Source organism: Lygodium microphyllum, chromosome 9 (assembly GCF_053477565.2).
Source record: "Lygodium microphyllum isolate KBCC chromosome 9, Lygodium_microphyllum_v1.1.10, whole genome shotgun sequence".
Classification (NCBI taxonomy): domain Eukaryota; kingdom Viridiplantae; phylum Streptophyta; class Polypodiopsida; order Schizaeales; family Lygodiaceae; genus Lygodium; species Lygodium microphyllum.
The window spans coordinates 91,955,735-91,975,081 of record NC_141143.1 but is presented as its reverse complement, the minus strand read 5'-3'; positions in this window follow the sequence as shown (position 1 = coordinate 91,975,081).

The following is a 19,347-nucleotide window of genomic DNA, read 5'->3' as shown; positions in this document are numbered from 1 at the left end:
CCTGTTGACAGGTATACTTACACTAGATATTCAGCCCGTCATTATGCTTATATGACGAAAGTAACAGGTTTTAGAGAACCAAGTAAGTTTGATGAGGCAGTTGTTTGCAGATGAGAAGTGGCGTGCTGCTATGGATGAGGAATATTCAGCTTTGGCTGAAAATGGTACAGTTGCCTGAGGGCAAAACAACTATTGGATGTAAGTGGGTGTATAAGGTAAAATGTAAATCAGATGGATCATTGGAAAGATATAAGGCTAGGCTGGTTGCAAAAGGGTATGCGCAGCAGTATGGTCTTGATTATGAGGAGACTTTCAGCCCTGTAGCAAAGATGGCTACAGTTAGAATTGTGATTGCTTTGGCAGCAACAGCTAGAGGCTGGAAACTATGGCAGATGGATGTAAAGAATGCATTTCTCAATGGAGAATTACAGGAAGATGTTTACATGGAACAGCCTGAAGGCTATGTACATCCAGAATTTCCAGCACATGTATGTCAGCTGAAAAAGGCATTATATGGGCTGAAACAGGCACCTAGAGCATGGAATGCTCGCATCAGCAGTTATTTACAGCAACATGGTTTCCGATTGGTAGATGCTGATCATAGTCTGTTTGTGAAGAAGACAGATAGTGGCTATGTTTTCCTAGTTGTCTATGTTGATGACTTAATCATTACAAGAGATGATGAAAATGGGATTGCAGAAATAAAGACATGTTTACAGGCTGAGTTTAAGGTCAAGGATCTTGGAGAGCTGAAATATTTTTTGGGGATTGAGGTTATCTCTACACCTCAAGGCATATGGTTGCTACAGAAGCAGTATGCTCATGACAGCTTGATCTATCTCACGATCACTAGACCTGACTTGAGTTATGCTGTGGGGCTGATCAGTCAGTTCATGCAGAAGCCTCGCAAACCACACTTGGATGCAGTTAGGAGAATTCTGAGATATGTAAAGAGTACCACAGATCATGGGTTGTTTTATGCATATGGGAAACCCCTTGACTTGATGGGGTACACTGATGCTGACTGGGCTAGTTGCACGTATGACAGGAGGTCAACCAACGGCTATGCATTTGGATTGGGTAGTAGCATGATCAGTTGGCAGAGTAAGAAACAGCCTACAGTTGCATTGTCTAGTACGGAAGCAGAGTATCGTGGTGCGGCCTTAGCGGCCTGTGAAGCTAAGTGGTTACAGAAGTTGCTTAATGACTTGGGAGTACACTTGGACAGCAAAGTCAAGCTGTATTGTGACAATTTGAGCAGTGTTATGTTAGCAAGCAATCCTCTTTTTCATGCAAGATCAAAACACATTGAGGTTCACTACCATTTCATCAGGGAAATGGTTTTAGCAGATCAGATTGACTTAGAGCATGTGAACACTGAAGACCAGGTAGCAGACATCTTTACCAAATCACTTGGTAAAGATAAGTTCATTCACTTTAGACAGCTACTTGGAGTGATGCAGATGATTTGAGTTTTGTTTTTGAGCTTGAGGGGGAGTGTTGGAAATCAAGCTCACCGTCAGTGTGTCTTTATCTATGACTGACATATATGATAGCTAGTGTGTACAGCTGTCTACATGTGACTACATTAAATAAGTCGGGTTAGTAGTCAGTTAGTGACCTGACTAGAGTTAGTCTGTCTAGTCTACATTTACACTAGGTCACCTTATCTTTGTAAGTGTGTGTGCTTTTCAGTTCAGTGTGTGGAACATGAAGGAATGAGCTTGAGAGCCTGAAGGCTCATGGATATGGTGTTTTCCCTGTCTCTCTCTCCTCTTTGAACACAAACGGGCATGCCAAAGAGATACATGTGGGATAGAACCCATAGACAAAACATGATCAAGGGAAGAAGCTGATACAATCAAGGGATAGAGGCTGACAACCTTGGCACCTCTCGCAATCACAAGTCTGCCACGAGTGATCTTCCTTGCAGAGTCTCCAAAACATACATGATATCCTGCATCATCAGGCTGTCCAGCTGACATGAGACTGCGTGTCAAAGCAGGTATATGACGTACATCCTGCATAACAAAACTGCTGCCAGAAAGAAACTGTAGCCTAACATCACCAATGCCCACAATATCAAGAGAGCTGTCATCACCTAAGCGCATAGAACTCGAAACAGTACGGTATGAATGAAACCACTCTCGGTAATTTTCACATGAAAGGACGCACCTGAGTCCAAGAGCCAACATTGTGCATACATACAGTGTATCTCTGTCATCTGCGAAGCACAAGAAGAAGCTGCTAGGATATAATCATCATCATCAACATCCTCGGGCTGCATAACATTGATCTCTTCAATTTTAACACTCGACTTTGCAGGCACTATGCTGCGATCAGAAGACTTATCCTGCACTTTGTCTTTCCCCTTATCTTTGCGCCTTTCATTGCGCAGTTCATGGCATTGTGGCCTAATATGGCCCCTTTTTCCACAATGGTGACAAGTAACATCTGCATTCCTGCCACGGGATTTGCTACGTGACTTCCCACGAGACTTGGACCGAGATTTCTGAGAATCCCATCCATGGCCACTACCACTGCCATGCTTTCCATATCCATCATTCTTGCCTCTAACTGTCATAGCATGCGACACACAAGAGGCATCCAAATTCTTATGGTTAGTTCTGTGAGAGACAATACAATAGTGGACTTGCATAACTCATCAAGCTCAAGCCATTCCTCATCTGGCATAGTTGCAGGCGGATGCCCGCTCAACCTCAAAGGTTTGATTTGCAATTTCTGCACCAACACCTGCCAAATCTGGCTCTTCCAATAATAGTAATTCATACCATCAAGCTTAGTGATGTTGAAAATAGCATGATCAGTGGACGAACTCGCCATAATGCAGGCTGGAAGATTGTAGACAATTCAAAACTGCTTGTTGTTTACTGCAGAAAATGACCAAAAAATCACCAAAATCGAGGGAAAATGGCGAGAAAAGTGGAATCAAAGCTACTGCCCACCAAGTACTAATGAAAGTACATCATTTCAGAATGTTTCAGCATGAAAAATCCATGTCAGTCCTCCATACATATATTCTTGCTGTAATAAATTATAGATTTCAGTAAAAGAGAGCTAACAGTGCCAAAATTGGATCCCAAGGCAATTGTATACTGCCAAGACCAAAGCCGACATCATGCAGGCATAACATAAGCATATGGCGGTCGATAAGCATGAATCCAACACCCAAGTATGTCATACAAACATCTACTAGTGAGTAGGCACACCCCCAGTCAACGGGGCAAAGTGTTCCTACCACTACCAAAATTTGACACAAGTAGGTGTCAGTTCATAAAGATACGGATCCAAAACTGAGACTCAGCTCATAAGCATACAGTGAACCAAGACATATAATGTATCATCCCAAAGGGTAAGAAATTCCAAAGTCTCAAGTGTCTGTAATAACTGCTCAATAGCATATAACTGCTCAATGCATAAAAGTACCGCTTGCTCAATGTTTGATAAGCATTCAAGAAAGCTCCCATTGGCACAAAAGCCGTATGTACGAGCTCAAGAGCTCAAGCCAAGGCAAGACACAGTGCCAATGACATAAGTCCAAGACAATACATCAATAATACATCCCGAACATGTAGGCAGTAGAGCATCTGTATGTAGCATCCATAAGCATGTAAGACATCAAATACATCCCAATCCAAACTCTGACAAGCCAAGTAACATCCAAGACTAATCCAAATAATCCAAAATGCATCCAAGGTAGAGCTTCAATGAGCACTCAAGCTCAACGTATGCATAGGGTAATCAACCTTGACATGAGCATCAAGCCGTAGGCAACGGGTATGCATAAACCCAAGGAGCATCACTGTCAAAGCATATACCACTGTCAAGCACGACCCAACAATGCCGGGAAGGTGCTCAAGGAGCCGAGGCCTTAACAAAATTCTACATGGGCTAAAGAAGGCTCAAGGGAGTGATACCATAAGGTTGATGCTTTTATGAGATCATAGATGTATACACAAAATGAGATAGATTATTATCTCTACATGAAGTTTAATGCTTTTATGAGGTCTTAGGGGTATACACAAAGTGAAATAGATTATTATCTCTCTACATGAAGGAGGCTATGGCATCATTATAATATTGATATTTTACATGTATGATATAATTATTTCAAAGAGACCTATATTGTATATGGATGGATTGAAGAGAAGGTTGCATAAAACCCTTGATTTAAAAAATATGAAACATGCAAGCCATATTATTGGCATAAGGATTATGTGGTATTGAAAAAGGAAAGTTATTTATCTATGAAACAAGAAATACATTGGGAAAGTACTTGTGCTTTTCAATATGCAAAGGGGAAAATAAATTAGTATTATGTTGTCGTTATATGTGAAACTGAGCCAAGAGGACAAAATGTATAGAAGGTTGAAATAGAAAAGATATTGCTAACCTCATTTTTGGAGCAAAGTTGAGAAAAAAAAGAAACATAAGAATTTTGCAAACACCTGTAAAATATATTCAGTAAATTGAAGTACTTGTAATTTCTCCAAAGGATATTATGTTTTAATTGTGAACTCAAGAGTCATACTCACTCCTATTCAAATTGTATTACTCTTACTTAGGAGAGTCTCTAAGTTTAAGTCTCTAAATGTATGCATGCACTACAAGGACCAATCAGGAGCCTAAGAAAGGGATAGGGTACCCACCTTTTGGGAGGAAGCCTAAAATTTGAGTCCATGTCTAAAAGGTTGAAAATGTAATAGAAAAGGCTATCCTTGTGCATGCCAACTTTGAGAGCTCTTCTTCTTGCTTCTGTCTTATCCACCATTGGAGCACCTTACGAGAGAGAGAGAGAGAGAGAGAGAGAGAGAGAGAGAGAGAGAGAGAGAGAGAGAGAGAGAGAGAGAGAGAGAGAGAGAGAGAGAGAGAGAGAGAGAGAGAGAGAGAGAGAGAGAGAGAGAGAGAGAGAGAGAGAGAGAGAGAGAGAGAGAGAGAGAGAGAGAGAGAGAGAGAGAGAGAGAGAGTGTGTGTGTGTGTGTGTGTGTGTGTGTGTGTTGGGGGGGGGGGAGGGAGGGAGAGTGAGGGACCATTGGAGAAGGACTTCTCCAACTCTTATGCTATTCTCTTCTTCCTATTCTTCTTCTCTTCCTTCATAATCACTTAGAGTAGACATGGATCGAGTGGGACTAATGGAATAGAAAACTAGGAGGCATCATACTTGGATTGTGGAGGCACTTGTGAGCCATCAAGCAATGAAGACTAAATGTGATAGGTAAGTATATGAGCTATCTTCAACTCAAATTTACTCTCACATTTTTCTTCTTTGGAGATCGATGTGAGTGCTAGATTAGATAGAGGAGTGTTTGTTTCTAGGTGAGAGATAGAGTAGGATGAAAGTATGTATAGGTGGCCTAGAAAGTAATGTCCAAAACATTGCTTTTAAGGCACTTTGAAGTGGGTTGTTGAAAGTACTTGTGCCCTCAAAATGAATTCCAATACTAATTTAACTATAAATTTGAAATTTTGGGCATGCATAAATCATTTTCCTCCATTAATGGAGATTGGCAACTATGCCACTATCCTACACAGGCATATAGTTACCCCTAGGGTAAAGTCCCATTCTGGTCCCCTAAAATAATACGAGTCAGGGTTCTACCCTACATTAACCAAGGTCAATACATCATCGTGGTTTGAATGTGAGAAGTCCCCCAGTTCTCTAGGATCACTCTGCCGCCATAGGACAAACTTGTCAAGGTTCCGCATCCACCCGCTTCCCTTGATAGCTTTAGTTTTCTACTTACCTAAGGGCACATTAGTGGAAATAGATTCAAGTTGCTTCCTTAATTAACCCGTTAGTCACATGTTCCCTTACGTAATTTATGCACTCACACAAAAATAGTTCAAGAAAATTTCTTGAAAAGTAAACTCTATATTAAAATCCCACAATTCGTAAGGATGTGTATTATTATCCTCCAAATTTTCGCCCCCTTGCACTAGTAACAAGGCCTCAAGAATCCATCTCGACTCATGTACACTGTTTGAGTAGGACCTCGAGGCAGAGGATTTATAGCTAGAGCCCCCCTGGCATCCAAGCGTCCTCCTACATTCAAACCAATCCACAAAAGACCTCTCCTTATGAGTTCGGTCCATTTTTCCATCATGGTTATTTAGAACACCCTTGGATAGGGTTGGTGGCCAGCTCCGAGTGGTTTAGCACGCCCCTTCAAGAATTTAGCTTGATTCATTATACCAGTTTATTATGAGAGCTTGGGTCAAATAATCATTTCACAAACATTGCTCCTAAAATTACAAGCACAAAAAATAATGGGGACGAGTGCTCAGAACATTTGCTAAGGTGGAGTTCCTTTTTGAACGCTTAGCATTCAACCTTCAGATTTTCCATACCTTGGTGTCAACTGTGATGGCCCTCTATGGTGATGGGGAATACCCTTGTTGCATCCCTCATTCTTATGCAATAAGAATGAGAATTCACACAATTGATCTTACATCCAATTAGCAACAACCATTAGTTTCTGGTTGGTAAATTCTTCCCAGGTTCTATAGCTCATGGGTTGAGTTTTTGGCAAGATCTTAAATAATCCAATCTAAAATCCTCAAGGACCGTTTGAGGGTGGCTCCACCCTCTTGAGATTCTATTACAAATTTTTCAATTCTGCTCCAACTTTCGTTAAGAGTTTCTTTCCTCTAGGGTTCCATGATGGAAATCTTTCGCTCAATCCTCTTGCGAGGGTAAGGGTAACCTAGTTCATTTTAATTAGCTCTTGTCCAATTGCAAGATTTAGGTGATATTTTACTAGTGGAGAGTGTCCTTCCCTTGATGTTTGTTGCATCAATTTAAATGGTATTATGCCCAAAAAGTTTGTCTAAAGGGATTCTTGAATCTAGTAACGGCTGATGAAAAGGTTTGATCTTCTCGCTAATGTTGTTTTGACTGCTTTGCAACATTTTTCAATCTACCTTGTGGTTGAATTCTTGGTTTACTACTGCCAAAAGAATGCCATGGAAAATTTTCCTTCTACAATCCCACTTTAGTACAAATTACAATGAAGATCATGTCCTATGTGAGGTACAATCAAAACTATTATCGAGAAAAATCAGGATGCATGTTTTATCACCCTTGAGAGCAAATGCTTTCCATGTAATGCGTGTTACTTAATGCTTAATGTGGAGATGCAAGCTATCTCTTCTAAGCATGCCTTGAGATACCATCCCTTACAATAATTCAATTTTAGAATTCTTCCAAAGATGCATCTTACAACCAAAAGGTATTGGCACATACACCTAGGAGTACAACTTTATGAGTCAAAGACGAACATTTTTAACTCTTTCTATGAGTTACTTAAAACATATACCTACTCTTCGTGTGCGTCTTTATGAAAGCATTGCTAGTTGTATGATTTTTATGAGTGAGAATGACCCATGATTTATAGGTAGCTCTTCTATCGAAATAACTCTAATTTCATGCACCAATTTATTCAATTTTATGCAATAAAATGTGATCATTTCAATAGACCATTTCAATGCAAGGAAGTATGATCTTTCATAAGTCAAATCTATTTCCTTTATCTACTACTTTCTACGTAGGAAAAGTTATTGATAGCACCTGATTAATCAAGGATGTCTTATCTACACCCAAACACAAGTTGTTGTTTGTCGTAGCACCTTGATCAGTAACTCCGTTGAGGTTTGTGAGTTTTCCATCAGCACCGCGAGGAAATTTTCACTTGGGGGCCACCCAAAGACTCAAACAATATCTGACCCACAGTAACTTGAATCCACTCCTTGCGCGCGTGTCCTTGGTAGATGGCTTGCTCCTTAGAGAGATAGTGCATAGTAACCCTTCTCAAGACAGGGGATTGGAAACTTCTAGAAGTTTCCTCTCTCTCTCTCTCTCTACGTAGCTTGATGGGAAAGGGTGGGTAGGTATGGATTCCTTCCAAGGGGGTTCTTTATAGGGAGGAGGAGGAGTGTTATGGTGGCGTGATGGAGCCACTCTCTTGACCCTCCACCTGGGTGGGGCCAAAATGGCTGCTGCCATGCCATGTCATCATTTAGTTGGGAAAGGGATAGTAGGGGGAGGGAGGTGGCACACCTATGCCCCTCCTCTTCATTGTCATCATGACTCCAGTATCCTTGTTGTCATCTCCTACTTCCCCTCCCTCCCCCAGATTGCGATGTCGAAAGGGGAGGGAAGTTTAAAAATTTTAATTTATTATTTTCAAGGGGGGTCCTATGGGACGTGAAAAGGGGGGGGTTATTACATCCTTCCCCCCTTATAGGATCAAGATGTCCTCATCTCGAAAGGAATTGGTATTGTTGGTTGAGAGTTCTCTCCTCAATCCATGTGGCATCTTCTTCTAGATAGTCCCTCCACTAGATGAGATACTCTGTGAGAGTTCTACTCCTCAATCACTTCTCCTGAACGTCTAGGATTCTATCAGGCCAGAGCTCATGGACTCCTTGGCTTGGCATTACAACTTGTTGATCATTGAGTACATGTCTAGGATTGGATACATCTCTCTTTAGTAGGCTAACATGAAATAGATTGTGAACCTTTACATTCTCGAGGAGTTGGAGTTTGTAGGCATTGGACCCTCGGCATTCTCCCAATGATAAGGAGCTCTTCTTGGGTTGTACATGAATAAAAACCATATTTCCTTCTTTGAAGAGCCACTCTTGTCTATTTAGATCTGCATAGGCTTTTTGCCTATCCTTGGCGGCTCTAGTGTCTTGTTTGATGGCCTTGACCTGCTCATCCATTTCCTCTAGCTTTTCCTTGGAAGCTCCTACCCTTAAGGTAGGATCTGAAAAATTCAATGGATTATGGTAGTCATGTCCATACAATGCTTGAAAAGGTGTCATTTGAATGCTTTTCTGGTAAGAAGCATTATAAGCCAACTCTACAAGTGGTAGATATCGGGTTCATTTCTTGGGTTCGCATCAACAATTTTCTCTAAGAATATCTTCAATGACTTGGTTAACTCTCTTTGTTTGGCCATCAGTCTGAGACTGATAGGTTGTACTAAAATAGAGTTGAGTCCCAATGGTCTTGAATATCCCTCTCTGGAAGTGAGATGTGAAGAGGGAGTCACGGTCACTAACGATCCTTCTGGGCAACCCATGGAGTCTGAATATCTCCTTGATGAATAATGTGGCAATATTTGAAGCTTTATAGTTTGTCTTAACTCGAATGAGATTTGCAACCTTGGTGAGCATATCTACTATCACCATAATTGAATTGTATCCTTCTTGAACTGAAGGTAATGAATGGGGTGGAGAAGGAAAAGGTGCTAGGAGCAGAGATGGAAGATCCAACCCCTAGGGTGTATGATGTAGATGTGGAGTGTAATCCAAGGTTTTGGAAAGATGATGAGAGTGATCAAGGTGTGATATAAAAGAAGGTGGGATGGGAGGGAAGAGAGAAGTGTGTGTGATATGCTCAAATGAAACAGAAGCTGTAGATGTACCTGAATTTTATCTGCTTCGTGAGCCCCCTCTATTGAAGTTCACATACGCAAAGCCATACGGATCCTGTACCTCAAAAGAAGATGCACCATTGTACTTTGTTAGGGGGAATGCCACCCTTTAACACAGTGCCTCTCACCTTTCAGTGAATGAGCACACCCATCACTCTTGGGTCGACTGTGATGGGCATCTCCCTCACTATCCCCAGCGTCACATCTCCCATGACTACTCATACGTAGGGGATTCCATCCTCAGCTTATGGTGCATCTTCACACTCTCCTTGGGTGACACCTATGCAAGGATTCCCATCTTCTACTCCCTATGTTCCCATCCCATCTCCTTGGGTCCAGTGGGGCTGGACATGTGGCTCGAGTATAGCCTCAGCAGCCCATCTCTTTCACTACCCTTGAGGGACTAGCTGATTGGTCTGCAGGTTCCGATCCCGTTGCACTTCATGCATCTATCTCACCTTCCTCCCCACCTTGTCAGGCATTCCCTTGGTAGTTCCCTGCTACTGGATGTACACGATGGTGGCCACCTTCTTAGACTAGCATCTCTGTAGGCCCTTTCGGATACCCTAGGTCAATCTAGTATTCATTTTTTGCACTCTCAAAGTCGAGCCCATAGGATTCATTGTCCTTAGTTTTTCCATTCTTTTTTCTTCTGCTGCATTTATTCACACATCTACACATTCATTGCATTTATTTTGAGTTAGATTTTCTTTGTATTATGTTTTGCTTTGGAGCATCTCACCACTAACCTCGAGGTTTGCAGATTCACATCTCTTTTGCAGGGTTTTGTCTTTCCGTGTAGGGCTAACTTGCAGATTTCTTTGGTCCTACTTGGGCTAAAGATGTGGGAATGCACACCGTTCCTTTCATGGTTTCATCATCCTAGGAGTGCTTACTTTTCTTCCAGCATGGCGGTTTCCTGTCCCGAGGTGGATCATGCAGCATCTCTCTCGATGTTATCATGGTGGTGACTTCTCCCTTGCTCTTCTAGTGAGGTGCTTCATCCACTTCATCTTCTTTCATTCCTTATGGTTCTTGGCACCACACAAAGACCACAATTAGGCTCCTCTTCCTTCTTTGACATCTACATCTAGGTTGCGAGGTGGTTCCTACCCTTTTTGGTATTCTACAGGCTTCAGCACTTTGTCTTCGACATCAGCTTCTTTCCCTTGTTATACCTTACCCTTTGCATTGCATGATTTCATCATCTTTGTATTAGGGCACTTGGGAAAATGAACAATTTTCCCATGAGGGACACTGTCCAAGTGGCACATGCCGCATGAGCATTCTTCAGCATGTAGCATACTTTGCCTCTCATTATGCAGAGCTCCACTTGAGCGGATCCAAAGTTGTTTCCACCGACGACTGTTGTTACCACACCACCATACTCCTTCATCACATAGATACCTCATCACCTATTTTTCCTCGTCATCAACACCTTGAGTGGATGGGTTAGCTTGTTATGTTTTGTGATGTGTTGGGTGTACCCTCCCTACTCCCGTCTTCTGGGTCCCATAAAATTTACCTCTTTTTTTAAAAAAAGTTCCATGTGGTTCCATCCACCTTTGTAGGGCTTGGTAGGCCACTAGGTAGCCATCGTGCACCCTTTGTCCGATGCCATGTCCTCTCTGGGGGGGACTACTTGGATTCCCTTGGTAAAATAACCATCACCTCTGTAGTCTTAGTAGGCCACTAGGGACAACTGACCTGCACCCTTTGTCCGATGCCCTAGCTCCTTTGGGGTGGGATAGCTTGGGGTCAATAAACATCACAGTGGTTGGCCTAACCTTTCGGCTCAGTTTTGGGCTTGAGAGGGAGCATTGAGCTAAAATATGCATTACTTGCTTATGAGCCTCTTAAACAGCCCCAAAACACACTTAAAAATGCTCTTTTAGAGTAAAAGCCCTAAAATGGGGAGTGGTTTGAGAGAGTTTAGTGGAAACCCCAAAACGGGGAGCAGTTCGAAAGAGTTCAATGGAAATCCTGATTTCTAGGGCGCCCTTCCACATCTATAAATAGATAGGTTGCCCCCATTTAGCCTTATTCCATCTGGTGCAGGTTTCTCACTCCACATGCAGATTTTAGCCATCAACCTCCTCCCACATGGCTGTCCAGCCCTCGAGACTACTGCCACTCCATCTGTGTTTGCTCCTGCTGCTAGCGCCTTCATCCATGCCGATGTCAGCTGCTGGCGACATCATCATCTGTTGCGATTTGATCATCCAGTCATCGCCAACCGCATCAAACACTATTTCAACCTGCTGTTTATAGTAGATTGTGCACAATTTCTAGCCTTTGATCGGTGGTACACTGCTATGTTTACCAATTTCTAGCCTCTAGACTACTGCATTTTGGTGACCAGCCTACTATCATTCACTATTCAGCACTCCTACACTCTGATTGGTGGTCACAGACTTGGGATCCACCTCCAGTGGACGTCACACTTTGACATTGCTCTACCCTTGAGCACAGCGTATACTCTTACATTCATTTATAGCATTCATTCACTTCAGAGTTGTGTTCTCTCTCTCAATGTCCCAAACACCTTCTTCTCTAGTTCCTATGATGTCTTATCAAGCTTTTCCATCATTGGAGGCCCTAAGACAGAATTATGGACTCGGTGAGGAGGACGACACTCCATCTTCACCAGATTTCACTAACATGACAAAGGAGGACTTTGAGGAGTACTATCGCAACAAGTATGGTGATTTTTACACCCCTCCTACTGGTTTTGCTACCACATCTAGACCGGTTGATGAGGCTAGCCACCTCTCCGATCATGGAGGACATATGGCATTAGGAACGTCTGGCGATCCATCTTGATCATCTCAGCTAGGTCCAATGTCAGGTTTGTACAATTATTTTGTGTTGCATGAATCAAAACCCTCGCCTGTTTCTTCTTTTGAGGTACAAGATCCGGATGGCTTTGCATATGTGAACTTCAATAGAGGGGGCTCACGAAGCAAACGGAATTCAAGTACATCTACAGCTTCTGTTTCATTTGAGCATGTCACATGCACTTCTCACTTCCCTCCCATCCCACCCTCTTCTGTATCACACATTGATCACCTCTCACCATCTTTCCAAAACCTTGGATTACACTCCACATCTACATCACACACCCTAGGGGTTGGATCTTCCATCTCCGCTCCTAGCACCTTTTCCTTCTCCACCCCATTCATTACCTCTTTGCACCATGGTACTTTGTTAGGGGGAATGCTACCCTTTAACACAGTGCCTCTCATCTTTCATTAAAGGAGCATACCCATAACTCTTGGGTCGACTGTGATGGGCATCCCCCTCCCTATCCCAAGCTTCACATCTTCCATGACCACTCAAATGCAGGGGTTTCCATCCTCAGCTTATGGTGCATCTTCACACTCTCCTTGGGTTACACCTACGCAGGGATTCCCATCTTCTGCTCCGCATGTCCCCATCCCACCTCCTTGGGTTCCTCATGTGGCTACCATGCCCATGCCTAGTTAGCCCCATCTTGCACACTACCCGCATGCCTAGTGGGCACTCTAGGGTCCCTTTCCAAGTGTACTCCACTCCCCCATCCTACCCACACTACACTTTTTCACACTATCCATCTTTGAGCACTAACACTCCTGTTGCAATGGCCAAGAATGTCTTCACGGATAAGACATGTTCTAATGGGTCAAATTTCACCACTTGGTCTAATTTCATGCAACAAGTGCCTGAGTCTTAGGGTCTTTGGGACCTCGACATTGGTCTAGAGCCTATGCTAGACCCTCAACTAACTCACATTGATTACATCCATCAATGGAGAGCCCGCAATGCCACAACCAATGTTGACTTGATGCAAGAGTTGCTTCCTGAGTTTCACTCTCAGTTGCAGCACTTCTCGCTCATGTCAGAGCATTGGAGTCACCTTCTCTACTGCTACCTTGTGATCATACTTGATGCATCAATCTCGACTTTGAGCTTCAAGAGTTCTCTATTAAGGAAGGGGATGATCTGAAAGTCAAGCTAATTGAATATAGGTGGTTACTTGCCGAGTTTGCCACTACTAGTCCTCATCATTTTACCATATAGACAACAAGGATAAAAAAGGATAGCAAGGGAAAAAAGAAGATGTTATCTTCAAAGGATTTTGGACAACAAGAAGCTTCCAAAGGACAGCCACTATAGCCTAAAGATGCACCCAAGGTTGGGGATAAGTAAAAGAAAATGGTACCAATCGGATTTGACCCCCAATTGCAAGGCCAACTTGATTGTGCCAGTCCAATGGGTTTTGGATAGCTAGGCATGCATCCAATGATGGGGTAGCCAAGATACTTTGGTGGTGGTACTATTTTCCATACTATGGTGGGCCAGGGACTGCATACGGGAATGTATAGCACAACTCCTTATAGTATGTGGCAACCAACACATGGTGTGCAAGGCCCAATGTATTTGGGTATGGTTTTTAATATGCATATCCCTATGTATGGTAGCATTGATATGCATATCCCTATGTATGGTAGCATTGATATGATGCTTGGGGCACAAAGTGGCATGTTTGGTAATGCATCTGCACCCCCAAATGCTTATGGGGATCAAGGAATGCGTGTTGTTCATTGAAATGCTTCTTTTGGTGTTGATCATGATGCAAATATAGCAAATGCACCCTTTTTGCAGCAGCCAATGTATGACAACTTGACTCCCAAAGGGGCAGCAAAAGACTATGATGAGGGTGTAAATGAGGTGAAGTTTGAGTCCTTTAGTGATACACAAGATAGGCTGAAAGCCTAGACTTTTATTTAGAAATTTGATGTAGCCTATTTGGGGGGAAACTTCACCGAATCCTCTATGATTTGGAAGGAAACCACTTTCTTGAAGGGGAATCCATTCTAGTGGTGGTCCACGCTCCTAATGCAAGGTAGAGCACCGTCAATATAGGTACAATTCAAGCAAATGTTTACATTGAATTGGTTGACTAGTACATTTGAGATGGACATCATGACAGCTTAGAACAAATTTGATGTAATGCAATGAAAGAATTTGGAATAGTATAATGAGAACTTTTGGGATGCCTTGCTCTACGAGTAACTTCTTATCGTTTAATTCCTCTTCATGACTCAGTGGAAAAGTATATATGTGGATTGTCTAATGGAATCAGGGATCTTTGCATTAAATTCACTGTGTCTAGCATGTCTCAACTCATAGAGACTGCTGCTACAACTGATGCATTGCTACATGAGAAAGATTCAGGCTTCTAAGAAAGTAGGGAGAAGTTGAATAAGAAGTTGCCAAAGGCTAAGCAAAGGGAAAGATCTAAAAATCAACTTGAAAAGAGGTCAAAAGAGCAAGGAAAGGGCTAGAAATAGTTGCGTAACATGGGGAATTAAGGGCTACAAGTAAATGTTTTGTTTGTGAACAAGAGGGTCACATGGCTAAGAATTGTCCTAATAATAGCTAGAAAGTTGCAAATTTAGAAAATTAAAGAGATCCCAAGGATAAGAAGCCTAATAGATTAGTTAGATTGATGCCGGATATTGTTAGTGATTAGCCCAATGATGATGCTACTGAGTTATGTAGAGCATGGGGAAAAATCAAAGATTAGCATGTTTTGATTTTCTTGATAATGGAGCACGAGCCAATTGTATCTCTACAGACATTGCAGCCTGTTTAGGCATCAGAGAGGATGCGATGGTATCCATGAGAGAAGTGGATATGGCATGTAAGGACCATATAGAGCCTGTCACACCACTCATTGAAAAGCTTCATTTACACATTCAGGGATATGTGGAGTGTGAAGAGTTCTTTATTGATCCACTTGAGGGTCGTGATGTCTTGCTTGGTATGCCTTGGTTCCAACATGTGCATGCAGTGATTGATTCATAAAGTTGAAAGGGGAATGTGTTCCTATTGTATTGGCTGCTACCATTTCCAAAATCGCCTTTCAACATACTTGGTTTTTACTAAGAATGAGGTTGATAATGAAAATGTTGGAAACATGTCAAAGTTAGAGAAGGATCACATTTCATTTTTGAAAATGCATGTTGATTGATTCTCTTTGTCACTTCCAGGGAAACTGCCATCTTAAAGGCCAAAAGATCATGGCATAGATCTTATCCTTGGAAGTAGCCCACCTAATAAGCCACTCTACAAGGTAAGTGCAACCCAATAGGAGAAGAAAATGAGTTGGGTAAATAAGCTGTTGGAAAAAGGACTGATTCAACCCTGCTCATCTCCCTTTTGTTCTCCGCTGCTTTTGGTGCAAAAAAAGGATGGTTCATGGTGTATGTACATTGATTATCGTGGTTTGAATAAAATCATGATAAAGAATTGGATTTTGATTCCTCAAATTGATGATGTTATGGATAGATTGCAAGGGGTAATCATATTTAGTCATATAGATTTGAAAAGTGGGTATCATCAAATACGCATTAGACCAAAGAAGGTGCCTAAGATGGCTTTCAAGAGATATTTTGGGTTGTATTAGTTCCTTGTCATGCCTTTAGGACTTACAAATTCTCCTGCCAATTTTAGTCGGATGATGGATCGCATCTTCAAGCCACATGAGGGATTTGTAGCCCTTGCCTATTCCACATAGACCTTGGCAAAGCATTGCTATGGACTTTATCTTTGAGCTTCCTAGAACACCTACAGGGAATGATGGGATATGAGAAATCATTTTCAAGTTCAATAAGCAAGTCCATTTCATTCCAGTGAGGAAGAAGATAAAGGCTGATTGTATGGCACGCTTATTTTGCAACATGTATTTAAGTGTCATGGTATGCTAGAGTCGATCAATGAGATCAAGACCCTCGAATGACCAATTTTTTTTGGAAGGTGCTATTTGAAAATATGGGTACCACGCTAAAATTTTCTTCATCCTTCCATTTGCAAACACATAGTCTGTCAAAAGAGGAAAATCCTACAGTGCTTCATTAGTTTTCACTTGTATTCAGCTAGTTTTGTGGATAGCAATGGAATTGTCTCCACACTGGCAACTACACAATGCCTTTCATATAAGCTTATTGAGACATTTTTATGGTGATGTGCCTGAGGCATAGTTACCTGGAATGGGGAATGGAAACAAGAATGGGACCCCTTGGAACAGGGGGAACGTCCAAGGTCAAGGTCAGGGAACATGAATGGGGGGAACGTCACATGTCTTAAGTGCCCCAAATATGCTATGCATGACCCGAATTGCCCCCCAATGCTACAAATTGCCTTAAATGCCCCAAATTGCTCTCAATGCCCCAAAAATGCCACAAATTCCCAAATCTCCCGAATGTCCCTTCAATTGCCCCAATACCCCTCAATGCTCCAAATTGACCCAAATGTCCCAAAATTGACTCAATTACCCCCATAGCTCCAAATTGCCTTGAATTGCCCCAAATGCCCCAATTATCCGAATTTCCTTGAAATTAGACAATATAAATGGATGATTACCTTGAAATTGAGGATAGGACTAAATTTTGATTGTGACTTGCAATTGTTAATAATGCATCAAATTTGAACGTTGCATGGACTTGTAATTGTCTTGTGGCTTGTCTTGAAACTTTGAATCTTCAACCTGAGAGAGAGAGAGAGAGAGAGAGAGAGAGAGAGAGAGAGAGAGAGAGAGAGAGAGAGAGAGAGAGAGAGAGAGAGAGAGAGAGAGAGAGAGAGAGAGAGAGAGAGAGAGAGAGAGAGCAAGAAGAAAAAACTAGAAAAAATGTCAATTTTTTGTTAGTAGGCTTGGAATGGCCATTCCAAATTGGGAACGGTAGGGAAGAGCCTTGGGAACGGCAAGAAATGTTCCCTAGCCGTTTCACCTCCTCAGAGGGTTTGAAATGCATTAGGTTATTCCTATAAGCCGGAACGACCGTTCTCTGTTTCTATGGCCTGAGGATATACTTGCTAAAATTCAGCCAAAGGCAGAGAAGCTAGATGAGATTTTGGCACTCAAGAAGATTTTGGCACATAAAAAGTGAAAGACCAAAGGTAAAGTTTCCAAAAGGTATTTCGTGAAGTTTCAAAACTATTCACTAATGGATGCTAAGTGGATGGAAGAGGATGACTTGGCAGATCATTCTCGGTTGTTTCTGTTTATCTCAATGCTTTTCAATTAGAGCCGACTCAGACTCAGTCACGTTCAATAAAGCAGGGGTCCACCAAAGCATTACCTAATGCTCAAGGGGGAGGTAGCAATTCCACTCCTCCAGTGATGGACAACTCTCATGTATAGTGGATCTCGGATGTATTCAGCATGCATCCAGGGTACTATGCTGACAATATGTCTATCATTGGGGTACTATGCTGACAGTATGTCTATCATTGGGTCACTATTCAATGTACTAGTCACCATAGTCGGTATGCAAGTGCGTATGGTTTTCACTGCAGCTTTGAACCTATACATTTACATCACTATGCATTAGTATGCATCAGTCTATGATCATCAGAGATTGATTATTGGTTGCTGGTTTTCAATGATGATCATCAATTTTCACTGGTATTCAGCTGGTTTTGTGGATGGCAGCATGTCTTATGAATGCCATTGAGAGTTCAACCATGGGTTGTGCCTAGTTTATGCTTTGCTATGGCTGTTTGGCCAGAACAGTTAAGATATGCTAACGAGAAATGCATTGTATGGGTTTCTAGTAGCAGTATTGGATCCTTTATGAGTCTTATGTTTTATGTATGTTGGCTAGAAATTTTCAGCAGTATTTGGCATTAGCATTGTGAAGTAGCACTTGGCAATGTTATTTTATGCCTTTTGGAAAATTCTAGTGCAGTATATTTTGCTTTGGCATATTGCAATGCAATCGAGGATGATTGCAAGGATTTCAAAGGGGTGGTCTATCTAAGGACATGAAAATTTATTGCTTTGCTTAGAATTTTATTTAAAGTTAGTCAAATGCGCTAATGTGACTTGCACATGTGAGGTGCAAGTTAGTTATTTCACAGTGTGGGACCTAGGATCCCGAGATATCAATTGGTGTCAAAGGCAAAAGTTGCAATAAGTTATTCCTGACAGATACTAGGTGGTACTTGGTGTCAGACCAATTTATTGGCCACTAATGTTAGTGATGTCGTTAGAGACTAGGCATTAATTAATTAATTAATGCCAATCTAGGGGTGAATAAACTGCTCAGGGACACTTGGGAGGCAAATTGGCCTTTGTAAATTTAATATTATTGGTTGGTAGAAGTATATTTCTAGACTCTAGAACAATTATTAAATCAATTTTCATAATTAATAATCTAAAAATTACTTTAATAAGTTGGATAATGCTAAAAAATGGGATTAGAAGGCTACGACTTGGCAAAACTTGTCCATGCAAGTGGAAAAGATGTTTTTGAGGCTAGGGGAGAGAGAGAGAGAGAGAGAGAGAGAGAGAGAGTCATTCCAGGCTTGTGTAAGCTAAGAGAGAGAGAAGACATTTTTGAGTGTGTGTGTGTGTGTGTGTGTGTGTGTGTGTGTGTGTGTGTGTGTGTGTGTGTGTGTGTGTGTGTGTGTGTGTGTGTGTGTGTGTGTGTGTGTGTGTGTGAGGGTCATTCTAGCCGTGTGCAAGCTGAGAGAGATAGAGAGAAGGTTGCCATAGTTGCTACAATAGTTGACATGCCATTTCCAGCCAGCAAGAGATCCTCCAAGAGCTAGTAACATGCCTTGAAGAGACCACAATAGCAATAGGTGACACTAGTTTGAGGGTTGTTTCAACCAAACACTATCGTATTCAGTGTGTTTCATCAGTGAAGACAGATTTCATAACTGTCTAAATAGGGCAGCAATTGATTTCTTCCATTTTTTGGCAATGGAAGTTTGAAATCTCTCTCTCTCTCTCTGGTGTATGTGGGCTGCCCAATGACCTAACGAGACAACAGATCTGATGGTTATCTTACCAAGGCAGCCCAAGTAATCACCCAAAGAGGCCAAGGTATTGGACAAA